General features: G+C 42.3%; 1 protein-coding gene across 2 annotated transcripts in view; it reads right to left on the reverse strand.

The window, feature by feature from the left end:
* Positions 1–22,987, reverse strand: part of BICRAL (BICRA like chromatin remodeling complex associated protein) — a 74,240-nt gene extending 51,253 nt beyond the window's left edge. Inside the window, exon 1 of one of the 2 annotated variants that reach the window (XM_036101702.2) lies at positions 22,863–22,987. The gene's annotated coding sequence lies outside the window, so the exon portion shown is untranslated. The remainder of the gene's footprint in view (positions 1–22,862) is intronic. The other variant, XM_036101694.2, reaches the window with a different exon arrangement.
* Positions 22,988–26,264: the final 3,277 nt, after the last annotated feature.

Below are 26,264 nucleotides of genomic sequence, written 5' to 3' on the forward strand. Positions count from 1 at the left end.
TCCCTCTGCCCCTGCTTATGTTCCCTCTCTCGCTGTCTCTCATCTCTCTGTCAAATAAATAAACAAAATCTTAAAAAAAGAGAGAGAGACATAAACTTCTATCTGGTGTAAAATCTTTTGTAAACCCTAAGAAATGCCATGTGAAGAGAATTTATATTTTTACTTACTCCTATCAAAAGACCATAAGGAACAGAGTTTCAGTTGGAGAAGATGAGAAAGTTCTGGAGAAGGATGGTGGTGAAAGTTGCACAATATTGTGAATGTCTTAATGCCACAGAACTGTACTTAAAATGGCTAAAAGGGAAAACTTTGTTATGAAAAACATTTTTTAAATAAAAACAATAAAAAATAAAGCATATATGAATATTCTTACAAAAAAAAAAAAAAAAGACCATAACTAGTTGTAGATCCATGATCAAAAAACCCTTTTATTTCCGGAAAAGCATTCTCCAAGCTGACAATTTTAGGACAGATGCTCACTGAAGTGAGATGAAGGACCCGTGGCTCATCAGTTAAAATTAACCCCAGTAAGCAAAAGGATGAGAGAAGTTGAGGCAGTTTACCCCACAACTCCTGACAGGCACCAGATGTGGCTGTGGGAAGAAATCTCCCAAAGGAAGGAGGAGGGTTCTTGACCCTTTGTGTGCCTTTGGCTGTCTGTGAAGCCTATGGGTCCCTTTGCAGAGTAATATTTCAAGGTCCATAATATATGTAGGATTTTTAAAAATATATTTATTAAAAAATAAAAAATACATTTATAGAACGTATTTAAAAATTGTGATAGGGTTGTATATGTGATTCTTCGTCAATGTGTTCATATACAAGATTTAGTGGTGAGTCTAGTAACTACTGTCATTTAGAAGACAGTAATCTTTCAGATATCTGCAAACGTAAGGGGATAAAAAAAATATTTCCGGGCGCCTGGGTGGCTCAGTTGGTTAAGCGACTGCCTTCGGCTCAGGTCATGATCCTGGAGTCTCCGGATCGAGTCCCGCATCGGGCTCCCTGCTCAGCAGGGAGTCTGCTTCTCCCTCTGACCCTCCCCCCTCTCATGTGCTCTCTCTCGCTCTCTCATTCTCTCTCTAAAATAAATAAATAAAATCTTTAAAAAAAAAAAAAATATTTCTACTAGTAACAAATTCCCAGGCACTGTTTTGTTTTTTTTTTTAAGATTTTATTTATCTATTTGACAGAGAGAGACACAGCGAGAGAGGGAACACAAGCAGGGGGAGTGGGAGAGGGAGAAGCAGGCCTCCCGCGGAGCAGGGAGCCCGATGTGGGGCTCGATCCCAGGACCCTGAGATCATGACCTGAGCTGAAGGCAGATGCTTAACGACTGAGCCACCCAGGCGCCCCTCCCAGGCACTGTTAATACCACTATGGTCTGTGGCCTTCATTCACAGATTTAGGAAATGATAAATTTCACTGGAGTCTAAAGAAAATAACATGCAATTTTTTTCATATCCAAGTTCATGGTCTACCCTCCCCACAATTCTATCCACAGATCTGTTAGGGGTCAGTCCATAGGGCCCTTGCACATTGCTAGGGCCCAGGGCCGTTGTTCAACATGAGAAGTGAATAAACTCAATCCAATAACAAACAATGGGATTCTAAACATCTGAATATAATCCACAAGCTATTTTTATACTTGCTAAGCACAGACTGGTTATTTCTAAACACTGTTTGGTGTAATTTTTGTAAAGCAAAGATGCTGAAGGTGCTGCCAGATACACAGGATGGTAGCAGTAAGCTGTTGATTCAACAGTGCAGAAAGGACACTCTTCAGTATCACCAAAGTTATCAAAAAACTCCTGGGTAAGAAAGATCAAGTAAAGCTAATATTTTGTATGCTCAGTGGAGAACAACAGAAATACATTTTACAACTTAAAAAGCCTAAAACTGCAGTGGAAAAGCTCATCAAATTCTCAGCCTTGGACCAGAGTGAGACACAAAGGCAAATTTCATCTGATAAATATGTAACAATCTTCTGGAAAGCTTAGTCAAAATTCACATCTTCATTCTCCCAAACATCCAAAGTGGAAGACAGGTACATAAATAAATCACATACTTTTCTAGTTTTTATATGAGTGCTTGGAACTGAATGACATCTGAATTAACACCTTTTTCTATACTCACTTCTGGGCTATCCAGCTATAGATTACTGAACCCTTAAATAAGGGAATCAGGTAACTTATAGACAGCCTTTAGTGGTCTAAGAATAAAAGACTAAATTTACTTTTAAGGACAACTCACTACGGTTAATAATAATAATAATAATAATAATAATAATTTTAATAATTGTCCTTAAATAATAAAATAATAATAATTTATTATTATTATTATTTACTTAAAACCACATCATTCTCAGGTGCCTGGGTGGCTCAGGCAGTTAAGCGTCTGCCTTCGGCTCGGGTCATGATCCCAGGGTCCTGGGATCGAGCCCCGCATCGGGCTCCCTGCTCAGCGGGAGCCTGTTTCTCTCTCTGCCTCTCTCCCTGCTTGTGTGCTCTCTCTCTGTCAAATATGAAATAAAATATTAAACAAAACAAAACAAAACAAAACCACATCATTCTCAAGGTGGCAGTCACATGTGCAAGAACTGAATGTTAGGAGAAACTGTCTAATGATTTAGAACCCAGTTCCATCTTCTGAGATATCTGTGCCTACAACACAACCCTTTTCCTCAGGAAAGAGATAAAAACTTTTCATTTAGGTTGACCATATCTTATATCACTTCTGGGTCATTTAAAATAGGACAGGCCCATCCAAATAGACATTTTTCCAAAGAAAACATACAGCTTGCCAACAGACACATGAAAAGATCCTCAACATCACTGATCATCAGGCAAATGCAAATCATAATCACAATGAGGTATCACTTCGAACCAGCCAGAATGGCTAGTATAAAAACAGACAAGAAATAACAAGTGTTGGCAAGGTGGGGAAAAGGGAACTCTCACGAACTGTTTGTAGGAATGTGAACTGGTACAACCACTACAGAAAACAGTACAGAGGTTCCTCAAAAAAGTAAAAATAGAAATACCATACAACCCACTACCCAAAGAAAATGAGAACACACCTATGTTTATTGCAGCATTATCTGCAATAACCAAGATACGGAAGCAATCTAAATGCTCACTGATAGATGAATGACGATGTGATATATAAACACACACACACGTGCGCACACGTGCACACTTGACAATATTACTGAGATCTTGCCATTTGTGACAACAACATGGATGAACCTAGAAGGTAGTATGCTAAGTAACGTCAGACAAAGAAAAATACCATATGATTTCACTTATATGTGGAATCTAAAAAAGCAAACGAATAAACAAAAAACCAGCAACAGACCCATAAATACGGAGAACAAACTGGTGGGTGCCAGAGGGGCGTGAGTGGGGGGGATGGGCAAGATGGGTGAAGGGAAGTGGGAGATACAGGAATAAGTCTCGGGAGTAAAAGGTACAGCATCAGGAATACAGTCAGTGGGATTGTAATAGTGTTGGCTGGTGATGAATGGTAGCTACGCTTGTGATGAACACAGCATAATGAATAGAGTTGTTGAATCACTGTGTTGTACACCTGAAACTAATGCAACACTGTCAGTTATACTTTAGTAAAAAAAGATAGGACAGAACCACAGCTCCATTCTTGCCATTATTCAGGACATTCTTTTGGACAAATTAGAATAATTTTTTCTTGCTTCATTATGTCTTCACAGTCTTGCCTAAAGAACACCCTATTTCCCTCTCTAAATATTTAAGTTCTTAGATTTTGCCTCACTGAGTAAAATTATTTCTCTAGGAAGGTTTGTCATTATTCAATTTTTTTTAAACTTTTTTTTTTTTTAAAGATTTTATTTATTTGAGAGAGAGAATGAGAGAGAGAGAGAGAGCATGGGAAGGGGGAGGGTCAGAGGGAGAAGCAGACTCCCTGCCGAGCAGGGAGCCCGATGTGGGACTCGATCCCGGGACTCCAGGATCATGACCTGAGCCGAAGGCAGTGGCTTAACCAACTGAGCCACCCAGGCGCCCTTTTTCTTAAACTTCTAATAATAGCTTGCAACTTCTGTTAATGATTCTCTTAACATCCATATAATTTTTCTTTAAGAAAGCACATTAATACAGCATGATATATTAAGCAGTACCATTATAATTTATCATACTAATGATAATGAGGCCTGGATTCAATGATTATTTATTTATTAGGTAAGCCTTGTCCTAGAAGGCTAAACAAATATAATAATATGTCCCAGCTCTCAAGTAGCTGATAATCTTATTAGAAAGGCAAGACCTACATCTGAAATAACTTTCCAAACTACAGAAAGCATTAACAGTATGCATGAAAATAAACATATACTAGTATGGATATTTACAGTAATATTAAGCCCCTTTTACTATTAATTAATATCCCAAGGCACATGAGGTAATAAAAATTGTAATAGCAGGGGCGCCTGGGTGGCTCAGTCAGTTCAATGTCTGCGTTTGGCTCAGGTCATGATCCCAGGGTCCCGGGATTGAGCCTCATGTCAGGCTCCTTGCTCAGCAGGGAGTCTGCTTCTCCCTCTGCTCCTCCCCCACTCGTGCTCTCTCTAGCTTGCTCACTCTCTCAAATAAACAAAATCTTTAAAAAAATTGTAATAGCTAACATTTACTCAGTGCCTTCCCTCTGCCAGGCACATCACACAGTTCTAACCCTTCCAACACAATCCTGGCAGGTATGCACTATTACCCCAATTTTTACAGAGAATGTAAGATGCTTGTCCAACATGGCAGAGTCTGTAAGTAGCAAGACAGAGGTCTGAACTCAAATCTCTAATTCCCAAGCTTGTGCTGCTTCTCATCTCTGTGGGTGGAATCATGATTTTTGGAAGGTTTGATTTCTAGAAACGTTTCCCATGCCAAAAGATAGCAATTGAGAATCTTAAAACATTTTCTCCCACAGCAAAAAACCTCACTATCCCATCAATTAAAATTCTACAATTTTAAATCAACTAGTTATATGGTATTTTTGCTGAGAAAAGTGAAGCATATTATTTTAAACCGATCACTATAAAAAGGTATGCATGAGTAGGGAGAAATATATTGGCACTGGCCTGTAGAAAGGAGCTTCGGGAACACGGGCTCAGAGTAGCATTTTACAGTCTTTTCCATGTAGGACTGCAGGTAAAGGAGTTCTTTAAACAAAAAAGGATGGCAGGGTTCCATAATGAAACTACTTTGGAAAATGCTACATATTATATATATTTCTTGGTAATTCATAATGCATATCAGACCTCTTGCTCTTTAAAACTCAGTTTCATATGTTGACTTTGCCACAGAGCCCTCCTTTCTCCCCCAACTCCACCCCCAACACTTCTAAACTCCTAGGTCTACAGTAGCTCAGCTGTCCAACAGAAATGTGTCAGTGAGAGCCACATATCTGATTTAAAATTTCCTAGTAGCCAAAACTTTTTAAGTGTAATTAATTTTAATATATTTTATTTAGTCCAGAATATCCAAACAATATTTTGAACTAAATGGAAAATATTAATATAAATATATTAATTCAATATTTTAATATTTATTTAATCATTTCAACATGTAATTAGTATAAACCTAATGAGATAGTTTACATCCTTTTTTTCACACAAAGTCTTTAAAATCTGGTGTGAGCTTTACACTTAGAGCATATCCCAGCTGGTGCTAGTCACATTTCAAGTGCTAGTGGCCACGATATTGGATAGTCCAGGCCTAGAGATGTTCACAGAATTTAGTGTCAGTACAACACTGGCTTAGGGTGTCACTTTCCTCTTGTTAGCTCTTATGGATAGCCACAAGGTAGAAATCTTTGAGAATTAAGAACAGCTAAAGTGGGGGCACCTGGGTGGCTCAGTCGTTAAGCGTCTGCCTTCGGCTCAGGTCATGATCCCAGGGTCCTGGGATCGAGCCCCGCATCGGGCTCCCTGCTCGGCGGGAAGCCTGCTTCTCCCTCTCCCACTCCCCCTGCTTGTGTTCCCTCTCTTGCTGTGTCTCTCTCTGTCAAATAAATAAATAAAATCTTTAAAAAAAAAAAAAAAAAAGAACAGCTAAAGTGGTATGAATAATATTTACCCTAGTTATTTACATAGGGTTTCCCAGAGGTTTTGTCGTTTTTTTTACAGAAGGGAATGGAGGGAGGGGAGTTGCCATAACCCTTATTTTCACCAGAATATAACCCTGCCCGCCATACGTACATGTGCAGATTTAGTCTGAAATAAGAAAAAAGTTGATCATTAAATAGATAACCCTAGTCTAGTCACTGGACTGAAATAATCCTAATCTAAGAAACAAAGTTAATGTTACATGCCTGTCACATATTTAAATACTTTAATATATGTTTCTAAAAATAAGTTATTTCTGGCTCAATGGGTAGAGCATGTGACTCTTGATCTCTGGGGTTGTGAGTTTAAGCCCCACTTAGAGCTTACTAAAAAAATAAAGTAAAATAAAAATAAGTTATCTCTTTCTGTTTGTGCAAAATGACCATAATTATTCCATGGGGGAAAAATCCAAAAATAAATTATTTGAAAATAAAAGCAAGCAAATGATTTGTTAAAAAGAAACTAAAGCTGATGCTGAGAGCTTCTGGATCAGTATCCTCACAGAAGCCTCACATCTGACTCATATCTCCATTTTTATAAACCAGGAACGAAGACTTCCTCTTAGCCAGTGGTTCTCAAGCACCTGGGGGCTTGTTAAAAACGCAAATTCTCAGGCCCATCCCAGACCTACTGGATTGGGAACTCAGGGAGTGTCAAACAAGCTGTCTGCGTAATTCTGATGTGTACTCAAGTTTGAGAACCACTAGATCAACACAGAACTAGTACTTAACCATCTCTTTAACTCTAAAAGCTGTCTATTTTTTTAGTTTTTTGGGTTTTTTTCTGATGGAGGGTCTTGGGAATATGTGTGTGTGTGTGTGTGTGTGTGTAAAAAGTACACATAATATAAAATCTACCATCTTAACTATTTTTTTAAAAGATTTTAATTTATTTGAGAGAGAGAGACGGAGCAAGCATGGGGTGGGGAGGGGCAGAGGGAGAGGGAGAAGCATACTCCCCGATGACCAGGGAGCCTGACGTGGGACTCAATCCCAGGACCCTGGGATCATGACCTGAACCGAAGGCAGACGCTTAACTAAGTCACCCAGGCGCCTGCACCTTAACTATTTTTAAGTGTACAGTTCAGTGGTATTAAGTACATTCACATTGTTGTGCAACTGTCTCCACCATCCATCTCCAGAAGTCTTCATCTGGAAAATCTGAAACTCTACACATTCAACACTAATTCTCCATTCCGCTCTTCCCCCGGCCCCTGGCAACCACCACTGTACTTTCTGTCTCTATGAATCTGACTCCTCTAGGTACCTCATATAAATGGAATCTAGAAATAGAATCTAGTTTCACTCAATCCCTATGACCACAGAAAGTTTGGAAAGTACAGACGTGTAAAAAGAGGAAAATGAAGATCACTTATGATTCCACTGCCTAGAGGTGACTGCTATGGACTGAACTGTGCCCCTCCCAAAGCTCATGTTTGAAACCCTATCCCCCAGTATGACTGGATTTGTAGACAGGGTCTTTAGGAGGTAATTGCGGTTAAATGAGGTCATAATGGCAGGGCCCTAATAGGATAAGGCTGGTGCTTTTTTTTTTTTTTTTTTTTAAGAGAGGGAGGGAGAGGGATGCCTGGGTGGCTCAGTTGGTTGAACGTCTGCCTTCGGCACAGGTCATGATCCCGGGGTCCTGGGATCGAGCCCCACATCGGGGCTCCCTGCTCAGCGGGGAGCCTGCTTCTCCATCTCCCTCTGCCTGCCGCTCCCCCTGCTTATGCTCCCTCTCTCTGTGTCAAATAAATAAAATCTTAAAAAAAAAAAGAGAGGGAGGGAGAGGAGGTCGCGGGGGAGGGGCTGAGGGAGAAAGAGAGAATCTTAAGCAGACTCCCTGCTGAGTGCGGAGCCCAACACGGGGCTCGATCCCAGGACCCTAAGACCATCACCTGAGCCGAAATCAAGAATCAGACGCTTAACTGACGGAGCCACCCAGGCGCCCCAAGGCTGGTGCTTTTATAAGAGGAAGAGACACCAGCACTCACATGAGGACACAGGGAGAAAACAGCTGTCTGCAAACGAGGAAGAAGGCCCTGCCCAGCAACCAAATTGGCTAGGACCTGGATCTTGGACTACCCAGCCTCTAGAACTGGGAGAACATAAATTTCGGTTATTTAAGCCACCCGTAAGTCTATGCTATTTTGTTATGGCATCCTGAGCTGATACCATGGAACATGCTTTTTTAGTCTTTTTCTTTACTACATTTTTACATGTAAGGTATATTTTTATATGTAAATGAAATAAAAGCCCATATGCTTTTTTTCACTTTCTCAGCATTTTCTAAATCTGTGTTCTGCAGAATAGCATTCAGCAGGACCTTAACTTTTGGCAACTGGGTTTTATTTTATTTTTTTTAAGATTTTATTTATTTATTTGACAGAGAGAGACACAGCGAGAGAGGGAACACAAGCAGGGGGAGTGGGAGAGGGAGAAGCAGGCTTCCCACGGAGCAGGGAGCCCAATGTGGGGCTCGATCCCAGGACCCTGGGATCATGACCCAAGCCGAAGGCAGACGCTTAACGACTGAGCCACCCAGGCGCCCTGAAAACTGGGTTTTAAAGTGACATCAGGTTTCTGCTGCTAAATTTCTCAGAGACTTTTCTGCACTAAACTGGGAATACCAAGATGGGAATCTGTTAGATTTGATCTCTAAGTGTTTCAGGTAAACTCTGCATTACATCCCCTGCTGTTCTGTTAAAAGTACACTACTGGACAACTAATAGGAATTTCAAGGAGGAATGCCCAGTCTTAGAAGGAAATACTGGCTGACAGGAATAATTCACTTTAGACAAAAAGTCCATTTCATTTCCTAAAGGAACCATTCATTCACTGTTAGTAGACACGTGCAATGAAACACTGCTTTAATGTTACTTTTTATAGCAATAATAATTTTCAACAGCAGTGATAGCTGAGACCCACGTGGGTCAGGCACTATGTAAATCTTTATATGCATGATCTCACTTGACCCTTACAAACTGCCTCAGAATGGTAAATTCTCAATCCAGAGGGAGAAACTGGGCACATTCCCTCAGGGAGGTTATGTAATTTACTCAAAGACAGCACAGAAATGAAAAGAGCAAGGGGTGGAACCCCGATCTGTCTGGTTCCAAAGCTATTATTAACTACAGTGCTTCTTTCTAAGTTGCATCACTGCCCTGTTTGAAAACTTTTATGATTTTTTAACATGTAAGAGAAAAAAACTTTATACTTTGACTTTGCATTTAGTGCATTTCACAAACTGATCCCAAAGTCCCTTCCCAGCCTGCCTTTTTCCCCCCTCTTTCTTTTCTCCTTTTACAAACTTCTCATTCCATCAAAGAGCTTTCCTCACTGTCCTGCCCCTTTCTTACACTTCTCACCTAATTTGGTTCTTGCCCACCTAAATTCCTCTGCTTATGCCATCTTTTCATGGTCAACAAATTCTTCCAGGCTCCAGTTCAAATTCCATCTCCTGTATGTAACCCTTGACCGCTCACTCTCTTATGCTCCACAGCCAGCAAGAACGCCTCTTGGCTCCACTTCCAAAATAGATCCAGAATCCCACCACGTACCACCGCCACTGCCATCTTCCTAATCCAAGCCATCACCATATCCCACCTGGTCTCTCTGCTTCCATTCTTTTACCCCCTGCAATCTATTCTCATCCCAACCTCCTGAGTAATCCCTTTAAAACATAAGCCAAGGGGCCCTTGGGTGGTACAGACCATTAAGTGTCCGACTCTTGGTTTTGGCTCAGGTCCTGATCTCAGGATCGTGGGATCAGGCTCCGCATCAGGCTCCGAGCTCAGTGCAGAGTCCACTAAGGTTTCTCTATCTCCCTCTCCCTTTGCCCCAACCCATGCTCGTGTGCACTCTCTCTCTAAAATAAATAAATCTTTAAAAAAACAATAAAATAAAACATAAGCCAAAATCCTCCAACGAATCCCCACTTTCTTCACTGTAAAAAACAAAGTCCTTTTCTACGCTCAACCGTGAATACCTGCAATGCTCTCTCTGCCCCCCAACCCCTCTGCCCTCCCTCTGATTCTATCCCTTGCTGACTTGCCATGCCCTGAATTCACCAGGGATGCTCATGTCTCAGGCCCTTTGCACTGGCTGCTCTCTGTCTGGAATGCTGTTCCTTCGGCTATCCCCAGGCTTGCCCCTTACTTCAAGTCTGCTCAGATGATCCATGACCTACCATGACCACTTTCCCATTCCCCAGCACTCTACATTTTCCTTATCTTGCCTTATTTTCTCTCTTATAACTTACTACAGTGTTTACCTGGGTTTATTGTCTGTCTTCCCATGAGAGCAGGGCCTTGGTCTTTTGTTCACTGAGGGATCTGGGAGCCCAGAATGGCACCTGGCCCAAATTAGGTGCTCAATAATTGCTGAATGAATGAATGCGTGGATGCTCTCACACACTTCAAAGGCTCTCTTTTGCTCTCACTTGTACCACTCACTTGGCACTTACCATACACTGTTGTGTCTTTTGTGTGCACCTACTCTTCACCTAGCTAGATTATGTGTTCCTATAACCTCTAAGTGCCCTGTACAAAATTAGCATTTAACAAATATTTGATGATGAATTATCAGTGCAGTGCCTTTTTCTTTCAGAGTAGATACAGGAATATTTTTTCAAAAGATTCTTTTTTGACATTCCATTTAGAAAAGAAACATTCTGGAAAGCAGTATAAGAAAAAGGATATAAGTATTTTATACGCACGCACACACACACTATAACAAATCCATGTCATGCTCTGAAAGGAAAATATTTGCTTTGTGACTTTCACAGCATCTTATAACCTGAAGACACTGAAGACATTCTTGAGAGTCAAGCTCAAGGTAATGTTTTCATAGTTAGGCAATATGAAACACAGAATATATTTTAAATGAGAATTATGAGTTGGGAAATTATGTAACGTGACAAAAATAAAAGGTTAATGTCAAATAGGTTTTATGTCATTTTTTTGATCTAATCATAGAAAGTTCTAGCTGGGGAGTATTTAACTGTAATGAAGAAAATGTATTCTATAAAATAATTTATCTAAATTTATATTATTTAGAGGTATTTAGAGAACTGAAGTATTCACTTCCATGAACACTTGAGCCTCCTCTCTACATCGTGCATGTTGTGTTGCATACCCAACATGTGTGTTTCTGAAAACCAGTTGAGACAACTTTGTAACATTAGCTGCAGATCTCTTCCTCATCTTGACTGCAGCACCGGCACAATTCCCTCTGTGAGGGTGGGCGGGGAAGCTCTGTAAACAGACTCCTGCACCATGTATGGTAATTTCTTAATTGATTATATGTCTAATTTAACTGTAAAACTTGAACATGGCTGTGCAAATGAAAAAAGGCATATACATTAATACATTAGTACTTGGAAGATACCATCAAAAAGATAAGCAAATTTTCTATGGGTGCACTAGGTGTTTCACATGGCATAATGTCAACTTTACATATCTAAGTATGTGAAGGTCCTCCCCACCCCCTTTTTTTCCAAACAGCATGGTTACCCAAATTTCATTTCTCTTTGTATTATTCTTTTTTTTTTTTTTTAAGATTTTATTTATTTATTTTACAGAGAGAGACACAGCGAGAGAGGGAACACAAGCAGGGGGGTGGGTGCGAGAGGGAGAAGCAGGCTTCCCGCCAAGCAGGGAGCCCGATGTGGGGCTTGATCCCAGAACTCTGGGATCATGACATGAGCTGAAGGCAGTCGCTTAATGACTGAGCCACCCAGGCGCCCCTCTCTTTGTACTATTCTTAACAATTTCTTTCAGGTTGTTTTATCTACACGATATATGCTATAACAGAAAATAACAAGGATATCATGTGCCATATAAAGTCAGATGAGTAAGTAAAACAGTTTTAAAATTTGAAAATAAAACCATCTTGAAGTCTATGGATAGAAGCAGCTCCAAACATATCGAGTTGTAAATATTCATCTTTTAAGTGTGATCACACCTAGAAAAAAGGGGTTGGGCTCCCATTTATCTCTCCAATCCTGAGATTCTTACAGATCTGGAGAATCAGAATACAAATAGGAAGAATAAAGTGACCTATTTCTCTTTTTTTTTTTAAAGATTTTATTTATCTATTTGACAGAGAGGGACACAGTGAGAGAGGGAATACAAGCAGGGGGAATGGGAGAGGGAGAAGCAGGCTCCCCGCTGAGCAGGGAGCCCCGATGTGGGGCTCGATCCCAGGACCCTGGGATCATGACCTGAGCCGAAGGCAGACGCCTAACGACTGAGCCACCCAGGCGCCCCTAAAGTGACCTATTTCTAAATATATTTCTTTGCACTTCTAGGAAATGCCAGAGTTAAATCTAAATATAGCAGCATTCATTTTTATTTTAAATCCTAGAAGAAATACTTCCAAATCAAAACCACACAAAAATAACTTTCATGGGGCGCCTGGGTGGCTCAGTCGTTAAGCGTCTGCCTTCAGCTCAGGTCATGGTCCCAGGGTCCTGGGATCGAGCCCCGCATCGGGCTCCCCGCTCAGTGGGAAGACTGCTTCTCCCTCTCCCACTCCCCCTGCCTGTGTTCCCTCTGTCGCTGTGTCTCTTTCTGTCAAATACATAAAATCCTTAAAAAAAAATAATAATAACTTTTACTCTCAGTAATCAGGAGAAAAAAAAAATCTGATTTTTTGTGTGTGTGTGGGTAATAGTCTCTATATAGAATGAGTTACTTCTAAATTTTAAGACATTTCTCCACATTAAAAAAATATGTATCTAGTATTCTACTTCTTAGGTTATTTCCAGTTAAAAAACTAAAATTTACTCTAGAAAACTTTCTTTGATGTGAATTCTAACTTTGTATGTAACAAACGTGTTTGCCAAACACAAAGATTTTAAATTTAATCTCTCAAAATGGCATCCAGGTTTCTCCAGTTCTACTGTTTATTGAGAAATGTTTTTTTAAAAAATATTTTATTTTGGGGGCACCTGGGTGGCTCAGTCATTAAGCATCTGCCTTCAGCTCAGGTCATGATCTCAGGGTCCTGGGATCGGGCCCTGCATCGGGCTCCCTGCTCCACGGGAAGCCTGCTTCTCCCTCTCCCACTCCCCCTGCTTGTGTTCCCTCTCTTGCTGTCTCTCTCTCTGTCAAATAAATAAAATCTTAAAAAAAAAAAAAAGTAATAATAAATATTTTAAGTAATTCTACGCCCAGTGTGGGGCTTGAACTCATGACCCCGAGATCAAAAGTCACATACTCTACTGACTGAGCCAGCCAGGCGCCCTGAGAAATGATTTTTGAAAAAAATAAATTATAAACTACCCTAATTTATTTTATATTCATAAAACTATCAGTTATACTGCGCTGAAACTAAACTTATTCAACAACTATGACTTTTTTTTAAATTCAGGGGAAATGCTTAGGGCTTTAAAACTTATTGCTAAAAATATACTGATGGGAGTGGCCCTAACACTGTAAAAAATTTCCTGGGAGCACTAAACTATTCTAAAATAAAAATTTAACCATGAAACCAGATAAGCTGATTTATCTTTTAAAAAATTGCAACAGGAGTCAAGGCTGAAATATGCTGCAAGCAACTTTTAAGGATGGTGGATTCTGATACATACAATAGCAGTCTTCTTACTCCTTAGTTATGGTCAAAATATTTACAGTCCGCGTAACAAATTTTGAAATTCTCTCTGACGTGACACTTACCACAAGATTTTGAAATTCTTCATCTCTCTAACCGAGGCTTCCCACTAATACGTAGTGCTAACACGCTGGTTCTCATTGGGCGAGGCGGACAATTGTAGTTAGTGCTTGCAGCCTGGCATGAAGAACTACCTCAGGCTGTTGGGTGAGCCGCATGAGGCTCAGGGGCTGCCCTGGTGAACTCAGATCTACAGTGAGAATGTTTCATGATCTTTTACTACTGTGGCCTCTCAGGGCTAAGCTTTCTTGTACAGTCAAAAAGAAAAAAAAATAATTACTTTTGACATGTTATCTTACTGGTCACACTTAAATACCCCTTACATTCTATCTACAGTACGGCCTCTTTACAAGAACAATTCCTTCAAGTGAATCACACTTTGAGCCTTTTAAGTACTTTCTCCCCCAAATCTGTACTTCTAATTACTGTGCTTACATTGACATTCTAAGCAATGGAACAACTTGAGCTGTACCGTATCATCTTTAATTTAGGTCCTAAGTGTTCTTTTCTGATTAGGATTTTTTTTTAAGTGAAAGATATGATTCATAATCTCTGATTGCTACCAAATATAGAGCTAAAATGGTCCCCATGTTTGACTCACCATACTATGCAAATAAAAACTGAATTATCTGCAGAAGGAGAATAACTGCTTTGACCTAGAATTTAACTATCACCAGAAGAGACTCTTGGGTTGTTTTAATCACAATTTTTACTTATCCATAAAAACACTACTTTTCCCTATTCTTCCTATTGAAATAATGGTCATCCAATTATAAGATATTAAAATGTTCAGTAGGCAGTCATCTGTAGATTAAGTTTATACACAGGCTTAATACCAATGGCAAAATGTATGATGAACGGATCTACAGTATATATTAAGATCCCGGCTCTGACCCTTAGTAAAGCAACCCTGGGTAAGTTATTTATCCTCGGTAAACCTGTTTCACTATCTATAAAACAGAGACAAAATCTACTTCCAGGGTTATTTATGAGAATTTAATAATATTAAACACCCATTAGGGCCTGAAATAATGTTAAGGTTTAACAAATATTTTTTCTCTTTCCCTCCATTTTCTTCCTTGTAAAAATGTTTCAATTACAGGTCAGGACATACATAAAACATAATTTCTGATGATACAAGGAAGCATCCTGGATTTTGCTTCAACTGAGATAAGCCTTTCCTAAAAAGACAATACTTTTCATACTTCATTCCCTCACATTCTCACATACAGGGTTTTTATTTCAGGTAATATAAGTGTTTAATGTGTTTGCAAGACAGCCAAAGAACCCACAAAACCAGAAAATGTTCCACTGTACAACTTTATTAAGAAGAAATTTATCATTTAGTCACAACCAGATAAAGTCGATGAGGATTAAGAGGAAGGGGAACCTGGGTTTAAGATCTGGTACAGTGAGGTCTCAGGATCTTTTCCGGAGCACAAGCACAAAGGAGGTAAGAAAAAAGGAGATCAAAGCCCCCAGCTGCTTCTCCCCAAAACCTCTTTCTTCCAATTTCCTATACAAACATGGGTACCACCCTCTGAGCTCTCCTGAACTGCACTACAAATGGGCAAGCCATCCCCAGCAGAGCCACAGCCTGGGCTCCTACCCCCACGAAGTGAGGTACCATATACAAGGTTTCCATTGTAGGGCCTTCCTTTAAAGTCCACATCCCATTCCTTTACTGTCAGCACTGCCACTTCCCCACACTCATTTAACAACCCCTCCTTTTCTGCCAGCCCCCTCACTTACTGTATTTTCCACTTCTACTCTAGAACATTACGGACCACAGAACCATGCCCTGCAGATGGATCTGGTACGTTACTTAATTCACGTTGCCTCATGACAGCCAAGTACCATTTCTTTTGTCCATTTTCCCCCACATCTGATACACTCCACAAATTTACTCCCCTCTCCTTAAACTCAAAGCCTTTTGCCTCTGCCCCTGACAGATGACCTTGCTATCTTCTCAGTAAAGACCACAGACATCTATTTTGAATCCTATCATCTACCCTGTTCTCCTTTTCTCTAATTTCATATTAGTGTTACTCCATAGGCAAGTTGGGGAACAGAGGACCTTATGAAAAGATCCATGACCTCACTCAGAGGCAAGAATGCAGACAGGGAGGTTGAGGGGAGTGCTACACACTTCCACTTGGTATTGTTTGAATCTTTAAAAAATTATTTTCCATGGGGCGCCTGGGTAGCTCAGTCCATTTTGGCTCAGATCATGATCTCAGGGTCGTGAGATCCAGCCCCAAGTCAGGCTCAGGCTCTGCGCTCATCTGCTTGAGATTCTTTCCCCCTCCCTTGCCCTTGTGCATATGTGCATGTGCTCTCTCTCAAAACAAATAAAAACTTTTAAAAAATGATTTCCCCAGTACTTATTTTCTTCCACCTTGCCTGTAATCTTTCTCATCACCCACAGAGATCAGAATGTATAAGACACTGTAGATCTCAACCTATCTGAAAAAACTTTCCCTTTGGTTCCTATCATTTTACTCTACCTGGGTTGTCAAACTAGTCAGCAAATCTTTATTGAGTGCCTGGCTTGTTTTAAATGCTATGCTAAAGGGTCAGAACAAGTCAGAGAACAGGGAAAGAAAAAATATAAGGTTTCTTGGTCCCATTCCAGAATCTCTAGGTGACTGTTCTGCACACACAAGATTGGGACCGTGGTAAGTGGAGATGCTCTCCCTAGCCCCAGGAATTTGATATTTGATTTTTAAAGCTACTTTCTTCCACAGAAAATACAGTACTCTGCAAATTGTCCAAGGCAGCGTGCCAATAACATCTGTACCTGCCACATAATGTTTCGATGTTAACTCATTTTTATTGTGGGTAAAATACCCGATGTACCATCTTTAAGCGTACGGCTCGGTGGCCTTCTGTCCATTCACACTGCTGAGCAGGGGCTGCCACTAGCCGACTCCAGGATTTTTCATCAGCTCACCTTGAGATTCTGTACCCATTAACTCATTTTTTATTAACCAAGAATGATCTTCATGATTAACCTCATGGCCCCCACCCCCATTCCTTTCTCTTGCTTTCCTACCCAGTGAACACTCCAAGGTTCCTTATTTTAATTGCCCCCTGCAACCACCTTCAGGTCCCTATCTTCTCTCTTCTGTCACACCGGGGTTGGCGGGGGAGACTCCAGTCCTGGTCAAACCAATCCCCTGCCTGCTCTTGGCTTCCCTTGTAACAGGTGGATGTCACTGGCAGAAAACCACTCAACTTACTGGATCAACTGGTTTCAAATTCTGACCCGAATGTCTGAATTCACAGCCAGACAGTCCTGTGAGCAGCAATCATACCTCGTTTCCCAGTGACTTACTTCACAGTCCTGCTGTCCAAGGCGAGGAGTCCTTCTCACCTCAAACCATCCCCACCCCTCCTTCCTTAACTGCTGGCCTTGCCTGAGACTTCACTGAGAACACAGAACGTAAAGCCCTGATTTCTACCCCAATTCATACACGTCCTTGCACTGTGCCCGTATTCTCTGCCTTCTCTCCTGCTACTCGGCAAGTTGTCTGGCTCCCACCAAAGGCAAACCCTCTTGTGTTTTGAATAGCTTCTCACCTTCTCCAGAATTCTGCACCTTTGGTAGTCTTACCTCTCTTTGGTGTTAGTCTCCCGCTCCCTATTAGATATTCCCATTAGTCTACTTAAAACGCTCTTCTATTCCCCATCATTTAAAAAGAAGCATGTCTTTGATCCTACCTCCCTCTCCAGCCACTGCTGTGCTGTCGCTCTTCTCACCTTACAGCAAAACTTCCCCAACAAGTGGGCTCCGTTCACCTCATCCCATTCCCCGTGCATTCCAATTTGGCTTCCAACCCCATATGCCACAGAAACTACTTGTCAAACAGCCACCTCCATGTTGCCAAATCCTAGTGGTCACTTCTCTATCCTCAATGTTCTCAGCAGCATTTGGCAGAGACCATTCCCTCGTTCTTGAAAAGAATAATCCACTCTTTCACTTTCATGGGTAAACCTTCTCAGTCTCTTTTGTCCAATCTTGAGCCACTGGAAGTGTTTTATGGTTTGAGGTTAAGGCTTCTAGGATCATAAATGATCTCAACCAGTTCCATGACATACCATCTGTATTGCTAGTGACTCCCACCATTTAAGGCCACTCCGATCAGTCCAATCTGAATTACCCACTGCCTACTTGACATTCCATTTGGATGTCTTGCAAGTATTTAAAAAACACAACAGGTTCCACACGGAGCTCTTATTACCCACCCCTCCCTACCTGTTCTTCCAGTCTTCTCCACCAGCAAATGGCACTGTCAGTCACCAGGGCTTAGGCTAGAACCCTGAAGGCTTCCTTGATTCCTCCCTGTCTCCACAGCCAACCCATTAAGTAAATACTTCTGATTCCACCTCCATAACCTATCTGGATCCCCCCATCCACTTTGCTCCATCCCCCCCACCACTGTATTTGCCTAAGATACCATCAATCTTGAGCCGGCCACTGCACTAGCCCTTCCCTCTCGGCTTCCTTCCTTGCTCCACAGAGCGGCAGTGATCTTTAAAAAAAAAAAAAAACATCACTGCCCTAACGAAAGCCCTACAATAGCTTGTCATTTTGAATAAAATAAAACCCCAAACTCCTGGTACAGCCTCATATAGGAAGCCCCGAAGGATCTCTTAACTTCCATCTCATTCCATTCTCCTCTTGCCTCTCTCTGTTCTAACACCCATGCCCTTCTGGGCCTTCCAGGTCTTTCCATTTGTTCACAGGCTAGCACAGTCCCCAGCTTCTCACATGGCTAGCACAAGCTCAAGTTTCAAGCCTCAGCTCAAATATCACCTCTTCAAAGGGATGCGCCCTGACTCTCACTAGCCAAGACAGCCATTCCCCATACCACGCTCTTTTAGATCTACCAACTTATTAACTTTACAATTTTTCTTAATCTGTAATTATCTTGATTATTGGCATTTAACTTATTTCCTGTCTTCCCCACTATACTATAAATTCCATGAAGGCAGAGATCTTGCCTGTCTTGAATTCCACCAAAGGTTACTTACTTACTTACTTTCCTTCCTTCCTTACTTTCCTTCCTTCCTTATTTATTTAAAAAGTAACCTTTACACCCAATGAGGGGTTTAAACTCACGACCCCAATATCAAGAGTCGCATGCTCTACTGAGTGAGCCAACCAGGCGCCCCCAATAAAAGCTACTTTAAAATAAAGAACCTATACCTCCTGTTTAAGCAGGTTTAGATTTCCCCTCCTTACAATCTTCATTGGATTTTAGTCAAAGAATATAAATTACTTGGGCATTTATCATGAAACACAATGGGAGAAAAAGCACACAGGAGAGTCAAAGCCTAGACCTCCACCTGCCTACTGATCTAGACTGGACACGGACTGCACACAGGTATTCAGTAGCGGTTCCTTTAAAATTTTTCAAATGTGGAAGGAAAGAGAAATGTAGACATATGCAAAGATAATATAATTTTGTCATCTGCATCAAAAATCAAAGTTTTTAACCATTCCCCCAGCAATTACTGAACACAATAGTGATTTGAGAACAAAGAAAGGAAAGCACAAAGTAAGTATATATGGTTCTTGCTCCAGAGAAGTTAAAAGATTACATCACTGACTTGGTTCTCTTTTATTTTGGTCAGGTCAGCTATTCATCGCCTGCTCTGGATGTTTCTTCCTGACCTTCTGTGTCCTATATGCATACGCTGTTCCTGAAAGGGTCTCATGTTTAGAATAATTTCGCCATCTTACTTCCCAAAAGACAAAAGGTACCTTCACAATTGAAAATTCTGAAAAAAAAATCCTTTCTTCCAAGGATTTACCTCTAGATTCCATCCCCCCCCCCCCCCCCGCCCCAGGATCTTTTCTACCCTATTCCTAATTTCTATCTCAATCCTAGATTCAATTCTATTTTTGTTGCACAGCTGTCTGGACTAAACTAGACGGCCCAGCTAGACCTAGATGCCTGCATGTTTTATAACTTCTCAGCAGAATGAGATATACTTTGGAAAATGTAGAGATTTTAGTCTCAGACTAGGTAAACCTTCTTTCTGTAAGAAAATGGTTTCAATAATTTGATAAACAGCAGCTAGAAAAAAATAAAAGAGAGGCTGAGCAATAACTGTTGAAACTCAAAACGATATGGGCCTCAAGTCTCACACTCCAATTCAAAAGAGAGCCAGCAGCACAGTGCATAGTGTAATACAGTGATATTCCAACTCCACATCTGTCACAGTGGAATCACCTGGAGAGCTCTGGAATAAGAGACTCCTACATAGTCAGATTTAGGGGGTGCTGGATGGGCCAGAATTTCAAAATTGGGAGTTGGGGCATCGGAAAGTTGAAAGTCAGAAGCTTAAAACTGAGATTGCCTAACACACTAGATGTTTTGAGGAAGCACACACACACACACACACAAACACACAAATTCTACCATTTAAAACGGCAAGACCTAGAACAATTTGTGTATCTGGTTGAACACTAGTTCCTTCTCCAATATTGCAGGACTGATATAAACAGGAGTTAAATAATGCACCAGGCACATACATACAGCAGTGTTCAATATATGGTAGGTCTTATTAAGGGTGTCTAAAACAGCCACTATATGTATTGTGTTTATAAGCACAAGGACACACCTACTGGTGCCACTATGTTACTTTTATCCACTAGAAGTTAACTACTTACTTTCCATCTCTGTGGACTCCTAGAGAGATCAGTTTTAGGAACTTGTTTCCTCCTCCCAATAATCTTTTCAGTAACAATTCAAAACAGTTAAAACCCACACGCCTCCTCAAACAGAGCTACAAGAGGACAGATCAATACTTGTATGGGTGGTTTTAAGGAACCACTTCAGGGAGTCAGGGAACTGAGAAGCCTTATTATATTCATGAGAAAGAACAGACACAAAACAGCGGAGGGTTTTTTTTAGAAAAGGAAAGGGAAAAAAGTCTCAGTTTCAAAGCGAGTTTAATTTTTCAGATCAGAGTTCTAACCAACTGTTCTAAGTTGCTACCATTTGGAATAATTAAGATGAAAGCCAACAAGGTGTTTCAAATCACTGGAACCCATAACCTTTCCACAGTTTGACTAGATCAATGTCTCCCCAGGATTGTTTTATAATAAAGCAACTCAAGACAGAAAACTAAGGTAGGGTGCCTTTGGAGAACCCTGTCACTATAAGGCAGACCCTGTCCCCGACTTTTTCTTGCACTTTTGTAACCTGGTTTGACTCTACTCTTGAAAACTAACTGGAAGAGGATGAAGGGAAAGCCTCCATGCCCGGCCCCCAGCCAGGTCGGGGAAGACAAAGCCGTCCAGTTTTAGGCCCTAGGAGAGATGACGAGAAGCCCCCTCACCTCCAATTTTGCCCGGAGGGGGATGCGGGTTCAGAGGGGAACCCACCCGCTGCAAGGCCCGACCCCTGGCCCACTTCTTCCCTCAAACACGAATGCTAAGGAGCCAGACGCCGCCAGCCCCGGCCCCTTCCCGCTCCGAGCCGGCCGCCTCGTCTTTTGGGTCTGGGGGCCTGGGGAAGACCGAGGCTACGCGGCCCCGGGCTCGGCAGGCGTGCCACGGCCCCGTCCCCACTTACAGAATCCCACACCCTAAGCGTAGCTCCCCGTTGCCCCCGACCTCCCGGCGCCCCGGCCGGCGAAGCGTCCACGAAGGGCGCCGCCCGCCCCGCCAGGGAAGATGGCGCCCGCGGAGCAACTGCGCCACCAGCCCTGGCAACGGGCCAGGCCCAGCGCCATCTTAGTGCCTTCCAGCCGCACCCCCCCCCCAGATCCCGCATTCGGGGCGACTCGGGGGGCGCGAACCACGTCGGGCCCGCGAACTCTCGCCCAAAATAGTGCCGCTACGGCCTCTCGTCTCTTCGGCCCGGCCTCGCGGGCCCAGCAAGAGACTCCTGGTCGGGCCGCGGGTCGTCGGCGCCGCGCGAGGGCTCATCCGGCCCCGGCCGCGCGGTCCTCGGCGGAGCTTGGGAGCCAGGCGGCGAGGCGACGGGGAAGGGCCAGTGCGCCGGCGGGCGCGCGCCGATCACCGGGCCGGACCGGGCCCCGGCGGGGACGGGCGGCCGGCTCCGAGCTCTCGCCGCGGCTGCCCGCAGAAGCGGCGGGAAGGAGGAAGCCAGGATGAAAAAGAAACCCGGTCCCCGCCGCCGCCTCTCTCTCCACCCTCTCCCCTCCCCCTCCCGAGACGCGGGGTCCATTTTGCCGAGAAGAAAGAAAATGCGATTCACACCCAAGAGCTGCCGAGAGAAAAGAAATGAGGGGGGGAAAACCGAGGGGAGGAGATTGGAAAAGCTTATTTTTCTTCCTCGCCCGCCGTCACTCCTGGCCCTACCCTGCCCCCTGCTCGCGGCCTCGCCGCGCCGTCCTCCCCTCGCCGAGCCCCGCTCCCTCCTTCCCGGCTCCCGGCGGCTCCGGGGGGCGGAAAACACACTCACACTCGCGCACACAACTAATTTTAAACCGGCTCAATCAATGAGTCATTAAAAGGCTTCCCTCCCCTCTCCTCCCCACCACCAACCGCCACGCCACCCCCCTTCCCAGGCTCTCCCTCTCCCCGCTCCAGAAATTTGCATCCGCGGAAAAGGAAAAAAAAAAAAAAAAAAAAAAAGGCGCCGGGGCCCCCACCCCGCCGAGGCGCCCCCAGCCCGGCCCCGCCGCCCCCTGCCCGCGCCCCCGCCCGAGACACTGAACTTGGTCTTCCCGGGGCCCGGGCGGCGCTGGGAAAGGCATAAACACTCGATTCCCCTTTTCTCCGTGTCCATTAAACATCCACCCACCACCACCATCACCCACCCACAAACCCACCCCCCCCAAAAAAAACACAGCCTTAGCCAATAGCTCTCTGGGCTGAAACCTAATATCCTGGTTTTGGCAACTCGGTGTTTAATTTGCTCCTCTTTCTTTTCTGTCTGTCTGGAGATAGATCTCCAGCCCCCCCTCCCTCGCTTTTCCCCTCCCCGAAGGAAAGAGGCAGAGGAAGGAGGTTGTGTGTGTTTTTTTTTCTCCTTGAAATTTTTATCACAAAATTATAATACACTCAAAGGGAAACTCACCGTCATGAAAAAGCAGTGCCTTGTCAACGGGGTTTCTGCGCCATCGCACCAGGGGCGGCGGCGGCGGCGGCGGCGGCGGGCGCGGGGCGCGGGGCGCGGGCGCGGGAGCTCCCGGCCGAGCGGCGCCGGCCACACGCGCTCCGCTCTCTCTCTCGCTCACCCCCGCGCCGGGCGGCGGGCGCCCGCTCCCCGCGCCCGCCCGGCCTTCATGCTCTGCGCCCGGGCAAACCGCTCGCCTGCTCGTCTACCTCCAAACTTCGGTGCTCGCCTAGCAAAAAATGTGGAGATTAGGATTTTTTTAATTAAAAAAAAAAATTTTTTTTTTTCAAAAATCAAGCTCCCAAGCTGTCAATTCCTGTTTCCTTTGGGATTCTTTTTAACTTCAGAAATGTATTGGTTTATTCAAGAAACAGGTTTATTTGGCTTTTTTTTTTTTTTTTTTTAAGATCTACAAGATGCGTGCTATTCTCTGCAGGCGCCCGGCACACACACACACACACACACACACACACACACACATACACATACACACACACACACACACACACACACACACACACACACTCTCTCTCTCTCTCTCTCTCTTTTTTTTCTCTCTCTCTCTCCCCAGTTTTAGCTCGACCGGGGATGGGGGCGCCGGGGGTTAAAAACAAAAAACACAGTATTTGTTTAGAACTCTGATTAGAATCAGTAAATACCTTTTTTGCATATGCTTTTTAAAAAAGTAAAACAACACTTTCACTTAGTTATTTGGCAAATAACTGATTCATTCTAACTTTTAAATGTACTAGGCTTTCCTTTGCAACACCCTCTCTTTCCATTCCAGAATGCCGGGAAACCTTATCTGTGAAATCTGTAAGTCAGCATTAAAAACAAAACAAAACAAAACAAAACAAAACACAACACAACTTTAGCGGCCAAGATGAAGGTGAGGAGCTGATTAAGTCACTCGAAACATCCAATTCCTATTGCCTTCTCTGCCTTCTCTTTACGTAGATATCCTTTATCACCAGCAATATTCCAAATTTGTGAAATTTTCATTATGTGATCCCCATTCTTAAAAAGGGAGCTACCCAATCTTTTAACACTCTTTGGTGCAAGTTTATAATTACCACCCGTTTTTTAATCTCAAATCTCAATTTGTTGAGACGTCTCCATAAACCATCTAGCCCTCAGAGCGTTTATGTAAATGTTAATTATGATAGTGTGGATTGGGAGGGGGTACTTTGTGTCTAGGTTAATTGTATTTACTTTTACTGTAAATGTCCAAGAAAATATAGTGGGGGGTCTTGTTATCTTTTAAATAAACACCAAGGGCAGGTAAAAGATGAATTGTATAAGAATGTGACTCAGATTTTTAAAAAACTACATATGTAAGCTCCAGAAATGTTCAAATACTATTTTAAATTAGTTTGTAATACATACAGCAGTGGGGGTCCTGCTGATAAACAGAATGTTCAGACCCATGTCCCCCAGATATTTGGTGAGTTTTAAATCAAATTATCCTTAGATTTAAATTATTTAAGTGAAATTGTTTAGTTTCTATATTCCCTTAGAATTAAAAAACACAATAGTAGTACACCTTGCTTGCTTTTATAAGGATACTGTAACTACACTGTATTGCACAAGATAAATATGTCAAGGTTGGCATACAATGTTGTCATAGTCAAGATAGAAAATCTTTTTAAAAAACAAACCATATCTTGCTCTAGTAACTGCGGCTCTGTCATTTCACAATGTATGCTTTGTATTTGGACATACCTTAAAAATATATTCAGTGATTTAGTATCACATAGTATCATCGAGGTGTTTCCTCAGTAAATGTGCTTCACATTCAGCCAAGGCCTTCCTGGAACAGTAGTCTTTGCATAAATTAGCATATTTCTCTACACTTGACAGTTGGACCAACCAGTTTTCTAATTGGCTTGGGAAATTTTTAAACACGTTTTAAAGTGCTCTTGGATTGGCTGGAATTTAATTATAATACCCATTTCGAAGAATTACATTTCAAAAGAGTTCATGGATTATTCATTGCAGTTAGGACCCACCAAGCAAGTTACACAGCTGTGACCCCACAGGTCCAATGAAATATTAATGGATTTCAGAAAGCTAGTCTCCCAAGTTGCCCGAAACCCCAAAGACACACAAATTTCACTTCAACAGATCACCAAACAAAACTGAATTTATATACTTATGTATAGGGCATTGCAGGATTTTTAAAAGAATGTCCACATATAAGAGCACTGACATTTCCTGAATGCCTATTAACCACCTAGATGTTTTATATACATCATTGGATGAACCCTCCCACAAACCTGTAGAATAAGGTTTAATCAATCTGATTTTGTAGCTGAGACTCCCAGTGGTTTCAGTAATTTGCCTGAGGTCATCAGTCTAATACGGGCTGGTGAGGGAGCCCAAGTGAGGTTGATGCTAAAACTACCCTCTTCAAGGCCTGAAAAGGCTCTTGGGAACAAGCAGTCCTCCCTGTTTTAATATAAACGGAATTCAGTACTGTGGCATAGGCAGACGGGACAATTGTCTAATTTGTGACGACCTACTTTGAGAATGCCAGCCGTCAAATCTAATTTTAAATTTTGGGAGGTGTTGCAAAATCCTGGGACAGCAGTGGGGAGAATCTCAGATTCACCAGACACCACCAAAATTGGCATCACTGACTAATATAGCAAAACAAAAGCTTCTTTATTTTTTCCCATGTGATTAAAAAAAACTTAACATTTTTAAATAAGGGATATGCCTTTGTACATAAAATTTAAAATTATGGTTTATGTAAACAGGATTTTGGTATCTGAATGTGAAATCAGGAAACTTTTTAAGAGGACACTTCTTAAAATGGCTTGATTGTACACAAATAACTTTAATAGTATTGCCTGTAATTTAATTATGTACAATTGAAATGGTCATTCCTGTGATTCCCATCTACGTGTGTGACTTAGAAAAAAAGAAGGGCAAGTGGACACAGAAAAAAAAAAGAAGTAATTAGATTAAAATTGAAATGTGCTAGCATGTGTTTGGGCGTCCAAATAAACAGGCCCAGTGTTCACATAACACAAGTTGAAATATATGTTTTTTGTCTTTTCCCTTCATATGTTCCCCTTGGTTGGTGGGCCATTCTCAGAAGGGGAAGAAAGCAGATGCTGAGATGAAGTGGTGATGTGCATGACCAGATGTGCCCCCATCACAGAAATGCCAAAATATACCAGATGTGTTAGTAAATGCTCTACACAGTGTGTGTGAAATAAAAATTGAAGAATTGCCAATGTGCATGAAGAAAGTGTCTACCTTTATTTGTACCTCTAGAGGCACTTATATTCTGGGGCTTAAGTGCACTAGCTCTGTATTCAGGCTGACCTGGGTTCAAATCCCACCTTTGTCACAACC

This window comes from Halichoerus grypus, chromosome 9 (genome assembly GCF_964656455.1).
Source record: "Halichoerus grypus chromosome 9, mHalGry1.hap1.1, whole genome shotgun sequence".
Classification (NCBI taxonomy): Eukaryota; Metazoa; Chordata; class Mammalia; order Carnivora; family Phocidae; genus Halichoerus; species Halichoerus grypus.